The sequence below is a fragment of the Pinus tabuliformis genome, chromosome 2_2, assembly GCF_031772625.1.
Source record: "Pinus tabuliformis cultivar Carrire ecotype Pingquan chromosome 2_2, CPIR1, whole genome shotgun sequence".
NCBI classification, from domain to species: Eukaryota; Viridiplantae; Streptophyta; class Pinopsida; order Pinales; family Pinaceae; genus Pinus; species Pinus tabuliformis.
In genome coordinates this window covers 904,797,292-904,815,044 of record NC_142300.1, presented here as the reverse complement: position 1 = coordinate 904,815,044, position 17,753 = coordinate 904,797,292, and positions in this window count along the sequence as shown.

Sequence of the window (17,753 nt, the reverse complement as noted above, 5' to 3'; positions counted from 1 at the left end):
TCGATTAGTACCTGGTGGTACCTAGACTTCAAGTAAATCTTGCTGAAATATTTGGCCCCCTTGAGCTGGTCTTTAATTTCATCAATCTGTGGGATTGGATACCTATTCCGGAAAGTGATCTTATTCAGTGCCCGATAGTTAATATAAAGTCTCTAGGTGCCATCTTTCTTCTGTACCAACACAATCGAGCTCCCACAAGGTGATGAACTTGGCTTGATGTGACCTTTTTGCAAAATCTCTTGAATATGCCTCTTAATTTCATCATTCTCCATAATAGAGCATCACTAAATCGGTCTATTAGGTAGCGGCGCGCCCGGGGTCAAATCGCTGGATTGCTTGACCTGACAATGTAGGGGTACCCTTGTGGGTGAGGTGAATATGTCTTTGTACTCTTCCACGACCTTGTCCATATGTTGTTGTTGTGCGAAGGAGCCCTTTCTGGAAGTTATGGTTGTGGCCATAGTCTTCTTCTTTCCTTGAGGATGAATCATAAGGAAGATAAATTTATCAATCCGGGAAATGATCTCACTGCATTGCTTCGCAGATATCAAGAGATGGCGGTAGGCAGTGCTACCTCCCATATCCTGTATAAATTATTTCCCAAAGAAATAATGGCAGTGCGAGGCCTAGACTCATACACATGGCGATTCCACAAGTATGGTTTGCCTAATAATACATCACAAACTTCAAGAGTAGCAACATCACATAGTACCGCATCTATAAAGGGCTTGATGCTCTAGGGAAGGAAAAAATATTGTCTGACGTGAAGATCTTTCCCTTGGTGAAGCCACCCGATGGTGTACGGTTGCAGGTGTGGCATGGTCGGTAGACCCAACCGCTTGACAACCTCTGTTGAAATGAGGTTCTTTTTTCTCCCACTGTCGAAAATGAACTACAACATAGAACCCTTCACTCACATCTATGAGTGGAAGAGTTGCTCCCCCTCCTCTGGATCTTCGAGCTCAACCTTTTGGATCTTGGTGGTGACAATGATGGCACTAGGCTCTGCATCAATAATCTACTTCCCTTTATCATTACCCTTGTCTGTTTTTGACTCAGAGTTGGAACATGCATCTGATTTAGAAGCCTTCATCTCAGCCACCAATGACTGCTTGGCTTGACACTCACTTGTGTTGTGAGTGGGGCTCGTATGGAACTCACACCATTTCCATGTGTCCTTCTTTGTCTTTGTGGTGTTTTTATTTTCTTGTGGATTCAATGAGTTTTCTTGGGTTGCGCCGCCTTGAATTTGTCCTTTGTTCTGTGGTTTCGAGGTGCCTTTCCCTTGCTTCAGATTCACAAATCCAAAATCTCGCTTCTTTTGTTTAAATTTTTGCTTGATCTTGGAAACGTATCAATAGGTAGTGCCAAACGAGGAGATGTCTAAGAACTCCATCTCGTCCTGGATTTACATGTGTATACAGTCGCGGAACTTGAGTACCAAATACCACTCAGAATCCTTGATACCCAGCTTTATGCGAAGGGTATGGAAAATATTTGTGAACTCTAACACATCTTGGTCCCTTCCCTACCGCAATGTGGTCCACTTTATGTATTTATCTTCATAGCTCCCAAAAGGGTAATATTGTTCCTTGATGACGTCTCAGAAAGTATTCCAAGTGGGTGTGGCTGAAAATAATGAGGATTACCCCTCATCCTTTTGTTCACGGTAGGTTTCTTACCAGTCCTTGACATGTGGGGCGACTTTGAGGAGTGAAAAAATAATCTTTCCTGATTGCAAAAGTCATGAACCGAAAAATATCATTCCAACATACTTAACCATCTATCTAAGGTGTATGCATCTATCTAGCCTTCAAATATGGTAATATCAAAGTTAACTTGTACTTTAGAAGGAGTGGTGCCTCCAGAGTGGTTTTTGGATGAAGATGCGTTGCCTGTGGGTAGCTGTCGAAGGATTTGGGCAAAGTTATCCACCATCGCACTCCTTTGTCACTCAAGGGCTTCCTCAAGCAATATTTTGAAAGGATATCCTGTCCCCTCATCTTTGTTTTCTTCCGCCATGGGAGGTCGTCAGGGTTTGCGAAGTTGGTCTTGCAAAGGTTCGATCAGTTCGAGCCCTAACTCCTTATACCCTTACCTCATTGGGGGCATGCAAAGAAAAATAGAGAAAGAGCATACCGTTATGATACCACTTATTCGAACTTATGCATGAATGCAACAAAATACAGATATAAACATAAACATAGAGATGCAACAGAAATAAAGCTTCATTTCATTAATATCAACAAACATAATGGAAATAAGCTAGCTCGGGCAATGGTAGCTTATCTCTGAGAAGAGCCTCTGAATTGTGTTACAATGAGGCTCAAGGGCCTTTTTATTATTGAACAATAAAGGAAAACCCTAAACAACCAAAACCCTAACCCTAGGAGATGAAACACCAAGAGTTTGTGGGCCCCATTGGGGTTAGTTGGGCAACCAACTTCCTGGGGTCGTAACTTGGTCATATGATCTCTGTTTGGTGTGTATGATGCCTCGCTGGAAAGACTTGTTCGAGTACTACATGATTTTCCACAAGCTTATTGTCATAGTGTGGACCTCAAAAAACGTCGTTTAGGGGATCAAAACAACTTTGGAAGTTTGGGCCCTGAAAAATTGCTAAAAATAGTAAATGCTGCTATAATCAAGGAAACAAACGAAAATGACTAGAGGTCTAGGTGGAATAGGCGGGTGGTCACCAATATCCACCTAGATTAGAAGAGAATATGGAGCACCTCCTAAATGTCTACCCCTTCATCAACCATTTATGGACTCAAATATGTGTCTCTTTGGATATTCAAACTAGAACTACAATAGTCTTGTGGAAACAAGGGAGCAATGGTGACCAAGCATATTCAACAATCTTATTTTGAATCACACATGGATTTTGGTTCCAAGTTTTGTAATGGGGTTGAATTGGAAAGAAAGAAGTAAGATGATATTCAAGCAAATGAAAAATAAAGATGGAAAAGTCTAGAAAATTGTCAAAAAAACATCAAGGAGAACATCCTCTCAGAGGATTAGACTCAAGAGGACTAGAAAGATGATTAGCATGAGATAGGGATTTTGACCAAACTAGATCTCTCATCATCTATGGTCCCTAGAATCTACACCAAGTCTCTAAGTAGTAGGGGTGACTCTCCCACAATCTTTACCCGTACCCTAATGGGATTTGTGAAGTTAAATTTCAATGGCGCCTCTAAAGGAAATCTTGGCCAAGTAGTTCAAATGGGGGGATATTTCGTGATTGGGAAGGATGAGCATTAAAGCTGTATACTAAAATTGTGGCATAAATAGTAATAATGTGGCAGAGTTCATTGCTTTGGAGATGGGTCTGAGCCTAGCTAGAAATGAGGTTGCTTAAAGTTACAAGTCGATGGTGACTCTCAGCCAGCTATAACAACAATCAGGAGAATAATAAATGGGACCCCAATAGAAAAAAAAAATTAAGAGTTTGTGACTAGAGAGCCTCATCCCATGCATTCAAAGCTTGAACCAATCTATCCCCTCCATCATTGCCTCACACTCTCAATGCTTTGGTAACAAGGTCACTTACTTCTTGGCTAATGTGGGATGTTAGGACCAAAACCTCTACTTAGCAGCAACATGGTCTAATGAAGCATAGTCCAATTAGAAGGAACAAATCCAAATCATCTTAGACCAAGAAAATTGCCCCCAATCAGGGTGTTGGAATCAAAGAGAATGGAGGAGGGGTGGTGGGGGGGGGGGGGAGGGGAGCCCACCACCCCGTTGTCTCCCATCACATTTAGGGGGTGGGGGGGAGGGCGACATAGCCAAGCCATCCCATGCATTCACACATGCAAACAACTATTAGGTCCTTTCAATTTCACATGGTAAACTACTCTTGATTTGAACATTATTCATTGGGAGACCTTGAATTCATGTTTAATTGGTGTGCCTGCAATGTCCCCCCACCATAGGTGGGATAATTCCCCTGTGAAACAAGCTATGTGGGGCTTGAACCTGACTGCTACGGTTCAATGTTGTGTGTTTCCACTCCAATGCAAAGGACGTCGTATTTCCACGGCCAAGGCCCAACATGCATAATAATTCCTATAGGTTTAGACTCTAGGGATGTTAATCTCCAACGCATGCGTTGAACATTGAGCAACAACAATAGGAGAAGGCCAAGAACAACAATGGAGGAGCTCTCGAGGATGTTGGTGGCAATTACTATGACAGCTTGAGCAAGGAAGGTTGGTGACAACTATCAACTCATCTTCACAATGATGAAAATTCAAGCCTGGTGGACTAACCAACACTAGGTAATTCATCCTATGTTCAATTCATTTTTCTTTGTCAACTTTTTAATGGTTTAGATTCTTTTTGGTGATTGTTAGTTTGTGGTGCTCAGAGCACAATGGGGCAATAATTGGTTTTGGTCTCCTTATCTTTTTGTGGTTGTTGGAATTTGCTCAGAATCCTTTATTTGCCTCCCCTCAGTCACTCCATCAAAAAATAAACCATTACAAAGTTCCTTGGAAATTCAAGTTTTCTTGGGCTTTATTTCTATTTGGTTCTCTACTTCATTGTCCCTGTAGTTTTTGTGTTTTCAGAGTGATATTTTTATCTTGGTTCCCAGTAACTTGGCGTAGCATGCCCGGACAAAGGATGTATTGCCACCGGGGGTTTGGTGGTAGAGGTCCTCAGGGTTGATGCGTGAGTCCAAGCCCAAGCTCAAGATGCAACAACCATCTTTCTCTCTTCCACTGCTCTGGGAATCCAAGAGGAAAATCGTCAACTTGAAGCCTTTACCATTAATGGCCGCTAAGCCTACTTAGACTCTGAAATTCAAGTTGAAGTAACTAATTGGGTTCCTAACCCTGATACCACGGGAAGTCGAAGCCAATATTTGAACTCCATTACCATCCACTCACCGATGAAGACACTCCTGGGAAGGGCCCTAAAGGAAAAACAAGAAGACTACAACAATATAATATCTTCCATGAATGAAATGCATGTGTTCAATGTCATCAATGCTCCAGTCTTATAGTTTGGATGCTCAACTTGCTCACATAGAGGCCATCTCCAATGTGATCTAAAACCTCCAGTACTAGTAGAGATTAATGCTCAGGATCTAGCCTTAGTTACTTCATTTGATTCTTGATGTTATATTTAGCCATTGGCGCATGTCTTTTACTTTTTAGTAGTTTAATTTATTTTAATTGTCTTGAACTTAAAAGTGATAGTTATTGACATTTTGATAAATCTAAACTATTGTCGAGGGTCAACAATATTAGTTTCCCTTGAAACATACTCTCACTAGACATAACAAAAAAAACAATATTGATTTCTCACTAGACATAACAAAAAAAACAATATTGATTTCCCTTAAAGCAGACTCTCACTAAACATAACAAAAATAATATTTCTATTTTTGTACCATGTCATTTTGAAACCATACAATTTCAAATTAACAAATAAATATATTATATAAAATATAAAAATACATTTTACATACTTATCAAATATAAAATTGCATTTTACATACTTTTTCAATCAGAAATATGAAAAGTGTTTTATAAATATATAATAATAAAAAATTCACATATTCTCATAATATTACTATTTATCATTATTATTATTTTTAATTTATAAAAAAAAAAAATTTATTTAATAAATATAAGTACAATATTTTAATTGAATTGTATTGCACCTTTTATACGGTTTATTCATTCCAAACAAACAACATATTTATAACCAGCCAAGTTCAAACAACATACTAGTTCCGTTTTCGTTGAAAGTTCATAGATATGGTTAAGAATGGCTCCCAGCGTGCATGATGAGACGGCTGGGGCGGATGGCTTTCACTCCCTCCAGCGGAGTTCGAATCCTGCAGAGGTTTCCCCTTCAGCGCATTGTGACGGCTCTGCTGTATCTGCCGGCTTCGGCCGTATCTGACTGGCTTCGGCCATAATGTAATCATGAGGGCTACAGTCATATATGGATTTTCACTCTGAAAAAAAATGCTTAAGAATAGCTCCACTAATCGTGAAAACCTTTCCTTATTGCATACATTGGATCTTTCATATAATCATTTCAGTGGAAGAACTCTGCCAGAGTTTGGGCAGCTCAAACCTTCAAGAACTCTGCCAGAGTTTGAAATCCTTAATATCAACAGCAATCTTCTCTACAGTACTCTCTCCCTATCTCTTGGCAGTCTCTCCTTACTGCGAACTTTGCATATCTCAGATAATTATTTGAGAGGAAGAACTAGTTTGGGCAGCTCAAAACGCTGGAAATCCTTAATCTCAGCAGCAATCTACTCAACGGTTTTCTCTCCCCTTCTCTTGGCCGCCTCTCATTACTGCGAATTTTAGATCTCTCAGATAATAGTTTGACAGAGACTCTACCAATAGAATTGGGTCTTGGGTCGTTTAGTCAACTTGGAATATCTCGAATTATACAACAATCTTCTCAATGGAAGTATCCCAACTTCTCTGAGCAATTGCACATCTCTGCGAGAATTGTACATTTATTATAACAATCTCAGTGGTCACATCCCTCCATCTCTAAGAAATTGTACGCGGTTATCGAATCTTGCTTTTTCTTCCAACGACTTGACTGGAGGAATTCCAATGGAATTGGGTCTGCTGCAGAACCTAAAGCGCCTGTTTCTAGGTTCCAACCACTTGATTGGAATAATTCCAGTCGAATTGGGATTGCTGTAGTGGATAGAGGTTCCAACAACTTCAGTGGAGAAATTCCGCCATCTCTTGGCAATCTTTCCTCATTGAATACTTTCCATCTTTCACATAATAATTTAGTCATTTAGTCCTGGAGAATTGGGCTTGCTGCAGAAATTAGAGATTCTGTCTCTAAGTTCCAACAAGTTGATTGGAAGAATTCCAGTGGAATTGGGATTGCTACCGAGGTTAGAGTTCTTGTCTCTAAGTTCCAATAACTTCAGTGGAATTAGGTTCACTGCACAACTTACAGTACCTACATCTATATTTCAACAACTTGACTGGAAGAATTCCAGTGGAATTGGATTCATTGCAGAACTTAACAACTCTATATCTATATTCCAATAAGTTGAGGGGAGGAATTCCCGTATCTATAAGGGAATTGCAAAGTGATGATGTATTTGTTGCTGTTCGAAAACGAACCTATTGGAACAATCCCAGAAGATATCGGCAGATGTGTCAATCTAAGGATATTATATTTATCTAAAAACCAGTTGAATGGAGTACTGAAAAAACCAGTTGAGTGGAACGATTCCCACATCTTTACGAAACTGTGAAATGCTAAGTCGGATAAGTGTGTCCGATAACAAACTTAGTGGACATCTAGACACAGAGTTTCCAGTGGTGCTTGATATTTTTCTCCTCATTCTAATAGATTTTTTGGTACCTTGCCTCGGCCATTTTTAAGTCCATTGCAGATTTTCAGATTCCCAAAATATTTGGGAATCATTTGGGAATCTGACAGACATGGCGCGGCCAAAAATTGACCGCACTCGTCAGATTCCCAAATATTCAGGGAATCTGCAATCAACTTAATCTCACCGCCTTGCCACTGTAATTGGCCAATTGTACAGAGCTTGCACTATTGCATTTAAGGAGAAACAGATTAACCGGCGAACTTCCCAGATATCTAACAACTTTTCAGATGTTAAGAGTTTTAAGTGTGAGTTATAATAAACTTGAAGGTGGTGTTTCTCCATGGATCACAAATCTTTCTCATTTACAATGGTTGGATTTATCCAATAATAACTTTAGTGGAAATTTACCTTCTAATCTTGGGAGATTCCAAGGATTTAGTATCCCAACCTTAGGATTTCTAAGTGATGGTACATTATATGAGAGCGTGCAAATTGATTTCTAAGGAAGTTGAGTATATTATAACATACGTATGGTTGGCAAATACCATATTGGACTTCTCCAACAACAATTTTATTGGCAAAATACTTAAGTATAGGAATCTGAGTAACTTGAGGTTGGTGAATTTATGTGGAAACTATTTGGAAGAGAAAATTCCTGCATCTCTTGGTGAGATATCTAGTTTGGAGCAGCTAGATTTGACTGGAGATATTCCTCAATGACTCTCTAAATTAACCAAGTTGACATCTTTAAATGTGTCATATAATAGACTGTGTGAGAAAATCCCACAAGGAACACAATTTGACACTTTCAATATGACTCATTTCAAGGGAATAAGTGCCTATGTGTTTATCCTTTACAACCATACAAGAAAATAGAGAATAATAAAGAAAGAGATGTTGCAATTTGTGTCAATGTTACTAAAGATGATGACTAAATCAATTTGATGAACATGTCTCATTAATTGCATTAGAGTTGGTTGGATTTAATGGAGTTATTTTGATAATTATGTGGGATAAAGCTTGGCAATGGATGGTACCTCAAAAAAAAAGAGCATTTTATGGAGTGTACAGACTTCCAAATTTATGATATATTTATAATTTGTTCTTCCATGACATTGTTATCATAAAATGTATATTGAAAACAAAGACAATGTATGCTATTTTGCAAATACTAGATTTCATGGAGTTGTATCGTTGATAATAATGTGGTATAAAGCTTGAATAGATGATATTTTAAAAATATATTTTCTTAAGTGTGTATATATATATATATATATATATGTGGAAGTTTCTTAATTTTTATATTCAAAATTAAAATAATTGATAATATTTCTTTAATATATTAAACAAAGTAATTTATGTAAAAAAATTAATGTTAGAAATTTGGTAATTTTTGGATTGAGCTTTGCATTCTAGCATGAGGGAGATGTCCCGTATTGTTATATCTAAAAATAATAAAATAATATTTACATTAACAAATTAAAAAATAATAATAACCAAAAAATTCAATTTCAACCATAAATAAAATATTTCAATTTCCACTTCAATTTTACAATAATTTTTTATATATAAATAAATAAATTGAAAGTAAAAATAATAATAATTATTATTTCTAGTATGAAAGAGATAAGCAATTTTCTTCATTACTCTATACTTAATATGAAATTGACATATAGCATATAAAAACATTATTATTAATATTACGTAATGTATAATTCATTTTATGTCCTTTTAAAATATATTATTTAAAGCACAAACATATTGGAAAAAACAACATGTAACCAAAAATTATAAAACTATTTATTATTAATACATACATATCTATATAACAATTAAAAAATCATATATATATATATATATATATATATATATATATATATATATATATATTTATATTTAAAGATGTTTATTTTAATAAGTAGTTCATATATAACATCAATTTTATAATTCTAAATAAAATCTCTTCAACTTGAAATGCAATTAAGATGTTAATAGTAATTCGTTGGAGCAACTTAAATTATTATTAATAAATAATACTAGCAATTGCACCACTTGTTGCAAAGAAAACGCCTTAAAGCAATAGGGTCGCAAACAGTAGCATTTAGGATGGTCAGAAAGAGTAGCATTTAGGATATAATTAACATGTAAACGCATTCTATAAGTTCACTATAATGAAAATAAAAATGAATAGAATTTGATCATATCAAATAGATCTCGTTTTTTGGATTCTATAAATTGTAAAATACATTGAAACACAAATTTTCACCTTAAGAATATCATGGATTATAATTTCCAGATGGTTTCATTGCTAAAATAGTTGTCTCTACAATTAAGAGTATTTTATTGAATGTTTCATCATTTCAATATACATGATATCTTTTAAATTTGAATGGTTAATCTTAATATACATTTTGTGCCAAGTTCTTTTTTTGTTTCTTAAATGATTGCATAGTGAAATTGCTATTCAGTGTAATATCCAAATTAAAACTTATAATGAGCTTTCATCTATGTTTCAACTATCTGAATTATAACACCTACAACATTTGTATCACAAATACTAATTTACTTAAATAAAGCCAAGTAGCTACAACAAGTGATTTTGAACTAGAAAATTCAAAGTTTCTAAATGAGGGAGGATAATGTAGAGTATACATGCTAACAAATTTATAGCATGTTCCCCCCAAGATCTTAGATGAAGAATGTGTATTACATTCCTAAATTAGCCCCTTGTAAAATCAAAATAAAAATGAAAACTTCTAGTTTTGAAACAAATCCATGAGCTCATATTTCTAAATTGGCCCCTTTTGAATGTATGAAAACTCAAAATTAAAGAGTATTTTCTAGGAAAATAGACTTGCAGTGTTTGACAAATTTGTTTCTTCATAGAAAATTCATAAGAGCGCAAACTTTTGTAGTTGGATTAACAAGCTTTCAAGTGCTTTGAAATTGAATGGATGCTGAAGAAAATGAATAGATAAAAAAATGTAAGTGCAAAAGCAATTTGAAAAACTTAAGGACACAATCTCCCAAATTCCAGTAGATGCCATTATCGAAAATTCAGAGTTGGATGTAATGGGTTTCTTTCTAATTTCTAGTTCTATTGATATTGACTATTTCAAGTGTAAATCTAGTATAAGTTTGAGGGAGATTCCAACCAAGCCAATATTCCAAGTTATACTAAGGGTTGTACACTAACATTCAATGGAGTCAGACCTAATACACTTACAAAATGGAAGAATAATGTACCTATTCAATCTAGAGTCATACATATAAGAATGTGTTGAAGCCCTACCATGAGTGACAACATAACCGAATCCAAAGAGGCCAACAATATAGGTCAAGCAATTTTGAAGTTAATCCTAAAACTTTAGATATAAATATGAGAGCTTATTATAGTCTTGAAATCATACCAGATGTTCCTGAGATGGAACTTAGTTTTTGCAGTAGTGGTGTGAAATTTCAATGTAGTAATGGATGTTATATCAAATTTACAGATTAAATATAGTATGCAGGTGCTTTCAATTATGAAAAAACTCAAAGATTTCTGCATGGCATGTTTGGTTATTATTCATGGAGGATGATATACTTGAGCATATAATTGATTTAGTGTTGTGGTTCCTCAGACATACGTAAATATGTCATCTATTTTTTTGATCTTGTGATTTAAAGCATCAAATGAGCATGAAAACTATAAGTCAAGGATGGTTTAGTGAGATATTTTCTATTCAAAGCTTGTAGGAAACATAAGGTCAAGAAAATAAAATTGGTTGGTTTCCCTTCAGCTCAGGGAAGGAGATGTGGACATAGTTACATTTTCCCTGGGTCGTCTACTCCTTTTTGTCTAGCAGGTATTATTAAAAAAATGCAAGCTCCTTCCATGGGACCATAGCCTTACATACTTGCTACAAGAGGAATTTCACAACGTTGTCAATAGAAAAACTTAATTTAAAATCTTTTAATAACAATGTGTAAGATTGTATGTGTTGATAGATTCTCACACTCTAGTAAAAATTCTCTTTATAGAGATTAATGGACATATTAACACAATAAATGAACTAAATATGTTGAATGATTTTGGATCGAAGTCCAGAAATATGAAACAATCCTAAGCAAGTAACAAGTAGTGTTTTATTTATCAATAGATATAAATCATGGGTGCATAGTTGAAGTTCTAATAGTAAAATAGATTGAATTTTTATTTTTTTATATTAGAGTGAAACTAAGTTTGGTTATCTTAGAGTTGCAAAGACAAAATGGCTTGTTAGTAAGATGGATGGTACTCACTTTTCCTTTTCATCCTAGAAGACTAATTTGTCTAATTTGGAAATTGTCAAAGAGAGCTTCTATGTTTTAGAGGTATAGAGACAAAAAGGCATGTCAAGCTACCAACACGATGGAAGGTTGACCGCTACCATGAATTAGGAATATGACTTCGAGTTCAAATACATGTGTGCATTCGAGAACCATTTTATTTGTTTTTTTTGGTATCCAAAGCTTGTAGGAAACATATGGTCAACAAAATAAAATTGGTTGGTTTCCCTTCAGCTCAAGGAAGGATATGTGGACATAGGTACATTTTCCCTGGGTCACCTACTCCTTTTTGTCCCATCAAGTATTGTTTAAAAAAATGCAAGCTCCTTCCATGGGACTTTAGCCTTACTTACTATGGCTTCACTTTTCTTTTTATCTATAAAAAGAGGCCAAACATTATAGGTTATGCCATTTTATAGTTTGTCATAGGAAAAATATATATAAATATGTGAGCTTTTTATAGTCTTGAAATCAGACCAGAGGTCCCTGAGATGGAACTCATTCTTTTGTTTATCGCAAGGTCAATAACTCATTATCAAATCCTAAGTCTCATATGGCTAAGCAACAAGGTTGCAATGTAATATTTTGCATTATATATTTAATAAAATCCTCTCTTTTATTATTGAATTTAGGCCCTAGTTAGACATGCCAATCACTAGTATTCACATCATCTTCTTTACTCTGCATATGAAAGACATAATATCGAATTATCATATATTTATTGGTTAAAACTTGGTATGTGACCACTACCATGAATTAGGAATACGATTTCAAGTTCAAATACATGTGTGCATTTGGGAGACCTTTTCTGCCTTTTATGCTATCCAAAGATTGTAGGAAACAAATCCAAGTTAAAACAAATCCATGTTAAAACAAATCCAAGTTAAAACAAGGGAGGTTGCATGGAAGCTAGTCCCTGCCCTGAGCAGGGAGTGGGTTACTCAGCTTGGTTATTGAACTATGGGCATCAGGTTAATTAAGCCCTTGAGGTGAACTGATTCATAACTAGCTTTATGCATGGTGAAAAAAGAGTTAAAACTTCGGATGCCATCTTCCCAACCACTTACGGATGTAATGCTTGAGGGCATACTCGACAACAGCTACCCTAGGAACCAATCTCCTCTTTTGGTGACTTCCCCCAATTGCAAGTATGGCCTGATCTTTACAGGAATTCTATCAAGTCAACCTAAACAAGAACTTCAAAGAGGCTAGGGTATCTAGCGTGCTCGTTTCACTTCTATATGCGCAACATGGGAATACAAATCATGGGAAACAAGTGACATCTTTAGCAATACGAGTGTTGACACGATCGTACCATCAGACTCTATATATGAGACGCTTGTTTTTCCAATCATCTTACGATTTTAGTCCTTGATGCAGTCAATCCAAGCAGTGATTCAACAGTTGATCTGCTACTCGATCCAAGAGGTGATCCTCTCGATGTTGGTACTCATTATGTATGTATTTATGTATGTGCCTCGATTCTTCATGTATAATAAAATGTTTCTATTGATCCTTTGGTGATGTTTTAAACGGCCCCATGTGTTTCTTTGACTTATGGAACCATGCGAAGGGGGAAGGGTATGTTGCCTTCGTTACCGAATATACAACATCGGAGTAATATATACAACATCACATACTTTGAGCTTCTCTTTCCCGACCACATGTTTTATATTAAACAAGTGAGTTAGTTGATTAAGTCTTTTATTACTTTGAGTAAGCCCCTTCAAATGGTTCAATAGTAAGCCCAATGACACACACTTACACCTAGCATAAGAAATGATGTGGTCAAAGAAAATGAAACTTGTCTTCATGCCTCCGACGAAGACGACCACGTGGTAAGAGAAAATAAAAATTGTAACAATGCCATTTTATGAAAACCACAACAACAACAGTTATTTCAGGATTTGTTTCATTCTCTGGAAAATATGGAAGAAGAAACTCCTATGTGCTTGCCGGCCCTCACATTTTCGCCTCTAGAGACGCTGAAAGAGTCTATCACAGTAGGAATTATTAGTAACGATAGCTTGTTAATCAGATTTAGGAACACTTAACTACTAATTCCATCGCGTTTCAATTGAAAATGGAGTTCTTTTTATTGCAATTACTGAATCGGCATTAGATTTTGTTCTATCCAGGTTTCCATTTGAAATCTCAATAATAATAATAATAGGGGCTATAGAAAGGTGAAGTGAGAATCAAAACATGAGGTTATCAGTAAAATTTCCCTCCTATCTCCTTGTGCCGTTTCAAGGTATTGGCCTTGGCAGGATACCTTCGACCAACTCTTCCTAGCCATTGTGGAGATACCACGAGTGCAACGAGATGAAGGAGACAGTGGCTTCCTGAAGCAAGTCTAGATAGTTGAGTCAAATAAGGCCTGAAGGTTTCTTGTGGCATAGAACACAATATGAGAACACTCATACTAATTAGTGGTATCACATATATAAATCATCTGTACAAGCATCTTAGTCAGTATTCGGGGTGGAGGTAGCATATCCTTAAGTGTTTATAGCTTACGGTGTTTCAGTTTCACTCGTTTTAGAAGCAACACATGTTGCATTTTACCCAATGGATTCTAGGGTCCTGATTGGATAGGTGGTCCTGTACTGGTGGGGGTTGGTGCCTCTCTGGTTGGAAGGGGGTTACGGGGTCCCCCGTGCAGTAAGTGTTGGCAGGTCGGTCCCCAGCCAGAGCTAGTGCTTCTTCTTTCTCTCTCAGAGCCATTCCAGCCCAGGTAGGAACAAGCTGTGTTGGTTCTGTACTGCATAGTTTGTCTCGGCTATTCCCCAGGTAGGTAGGAAAAACAAGTGTTGGTTTTGTACCGTGAAGCTTTCTTTCTCTTCTCTGATATTTCATTAAGTTTATTAGTTTATGTTTCATAGTTTCTAATTGATTGTGTTGATGATAACATTGTAAAATATAGATTCATGTGTTTTCTCTCTATGTAAGAGTTTTTTGGTCTGGGGAAAATATGTATGAGCTATATATTAGGCGTATGGGAACCTACTACTATGTTTTCCTCTTGTATTCTCTTGATTGATGTGATGAGTGATTATTGATATGTTTGTTAGAAAATTATATATTACGGAGCAATGTAACACATAAAATATTGCAGAAATATAAACATAGAAAACACATAAAACAAGAGAGACACAGATATACGTGGTTCACCCAGTTTGGGCTATGTCCACAGAGAAACAGCCAGTCCTTCCTTTTATATTATCCAACAAACTGAAGAGATACAACCTACAACAAATCCTTTGTAACACCCTCTTCGCTCTTAATCTCCTCTCTCTTTCTCACTCAAAATACAGATCTGTATAGACGCAATACAATTCCTTCATATATAGTGAGGGGTTGCCTTCTAGGGCAAAAAACCCTAAATTAAACATAACTTCTACCATCATATCTCCGCCTAATGAACAGCCCAGATTGACTAGAAATTAATATACTTTTACAAGGTAATTTCACATCTATTCTTAGCTTCGGGGGCGCTGCCCCTGAAACCCCTTGCCAGGGGGGGGCTCCCCAAAGGTCACAGCCACCCCCCCCCCCCCCAGTCCCCCCCTGCAGCGAATATTTTACAGGCGGCGTTGCCGCCCCATTTCGAATTGGGGTCCAATGTGGCAATACCTTTGAATACAGAAGATAATCAGGCTCCACACCCAACAATCTCCCACTTGGAGACTGATTATAGCAACTCCACCGCTGCTTCATTTGCTGGACAATGAATCCTCTTTGGACCTGGCTATTTTTCATCTTCTTCGTCATACTTGAAGACCAATTGAAACTGAGTATATTCTCGGTTTCTCCCTGGTTACAACTTTTGTTAACATATCTGCAGGATTCTGGCTAGTGTGTATCTTTTCCAGCTTCAAGTCTCCATCTTCCAACACTAATTGTATGAAATGGTACTTGAGCTATATGTGTTTAGTCCTAGAATGAAATGTTGAGTTCTTTGCAAGATGAATGGCACTTTGGCTATCACTGCATAACGTGCCCATATCATGCTCCTTACCCAATTCACCCATAAACCTTTGTAACCAAATCATTTCTTTACTAGCCTCTGTAGCAGCAACATACTCTGCTTCTGTTATTGAAAGTGCAACAACACTTTGGATTTTTGAAACCCAACTGACAGTTGTTCCACCTATAGTAAATACATATCCTGTAGTGCTCCTCATGTTATCTTTGTCACCTGCCATATCTACGTCAACATATCCCTGAGAGAAATGTTTGAACCACCAAAGCATAATGCTTTATTTGTGGTACCTTTCAAATATCTGAGAATCTATTTCACTGCCATCCAATGTTCCTTTCCTGGATTGTTCATGTACCTTCTTACAACTCCCACTGCATGTGAAATATCAGGCCTTGTGCAGACTGCATACATTAAGCTTCCAACTGTTGATACATATGGAACTTTAGACATATAATCGATGTCTTCTTGGGTCTTTGGGCACATTTCCTTACTAAGTTTAAAATGGCTAGCAAAAGGTGTACTAACTGGTTTTGCATTGTGCATTTTAAATTTTTTCAACACCTTTTGTATGTACTCATTCTGAGACAATGTTAGTTTGCGATTTTTCCTGTCTCTAGTTATTCTCATACCAAGGATTTGTTTTGCAGCTCCCAAATCCTTCATTGCAAATGAATTTGCCAATTTTCTTTTAAGCACATTTATTTCCTGCATGTCAGACCCTACAACAAGCATGTCATCTACATACAATAACAATATAATATAGCTGCCATCATTTTTCTTTTTCAGATAAACACAATGATCAGAGTGACATCTAGTATAACCTTGTTCAGACATAAACTTGTCAAATTTTAGATACCACTGCCTTGGAGCCTGTTTTAAGCCATACAAGCTCTTCTTCAACCTGCACACTAGTTTCTCCTTCCCTTTTACCTCATATCTTTGTGGCTGCTGCATATATATCTCTTTCTCCAAATCCCCATGGAGAAAGGTTGTCTTTACATCTAACTGCTCAAGATGCAAATCTTCAGCTGCTACTAGACTTAGAATAGTTCTGATTGAAGTCATTTTAACAACAGGAGAAAATATTTCATCAAAATCAATACCTTTCTTCTGTGCAAACCCCTTCACCACAAGTCTAGCTTTGTACCTCTGTTTTCCTCCATCTTCTTCCTTCAGCCTGTAAACCCATTTATTTTGCAATGTAGTTTTACCTGCAGGCAACCTGACTAAGTCCCAAGTCTGGTTATACATTAAGGAGTCCATCTCTTCTTCCATGGCTAGCTCCCACTTCTTCCTGCTTTCAATCTGCATTGCTTCTTCATAACATTCAGGTTCACCAAAATCAGTCAACAATAAATAATATAATGAAGGAGAGTATCATTCAGGGGGTCTACTTATCCTGGTAGATCTTCTAACACCATTTTCAGGTGTTTTGGGTGCCTGTTGTTGTTGTTGTGGTTGTTGACTGTTATTATTTTCAGGCACCTTTACTTTTTCAGTGATCTCATCAAGAACTGTGTATTCCTTGTTTTCTTTTTCCTATTTCTTTTCCTGCGACTGATTCTTATACAAGACCTTTTCATTGAATATTACATCTCTGCTCCTAATGATTTTGTGATTTTCATAATCATATAAGCGATAACCAAAATCATTAACACCATATCCAATAAAGGTACATTTCTTTGATTTTGCCTCAAGCTTTGTTCTATTTTCTTTATTAATATGGACAAAGGTCTCACAACCAAAAGGCTTTAAAAAATAGTAGTTTACCTGTTTACCTGTCCATGCTTCCTCTGGAACACCACCATCCAAGGAATTTGAAGGCCCTCTGTTTATTAGATAAACAACAGTATCTACAGCATCTGCCCAAAATTGTAAAGGCAATCCTGCATGCAATCTCATGCACCTTGCACGCTCCATGATTGTTCCGTTCATCCTTTCTGACACACCATTTTCTTGTGGTGTTCTTGGAACTGTCTTCTATCTGCGAATTCCATGCTCTGAACAATACCTATCAAACTCGTTGCTGCAATATTCACCTCCATTGTCTAATCTGAGACACTTCAATTTATTTCCTGTCTCAATCTTAACCAATGCTTTCCATTTCTTGAA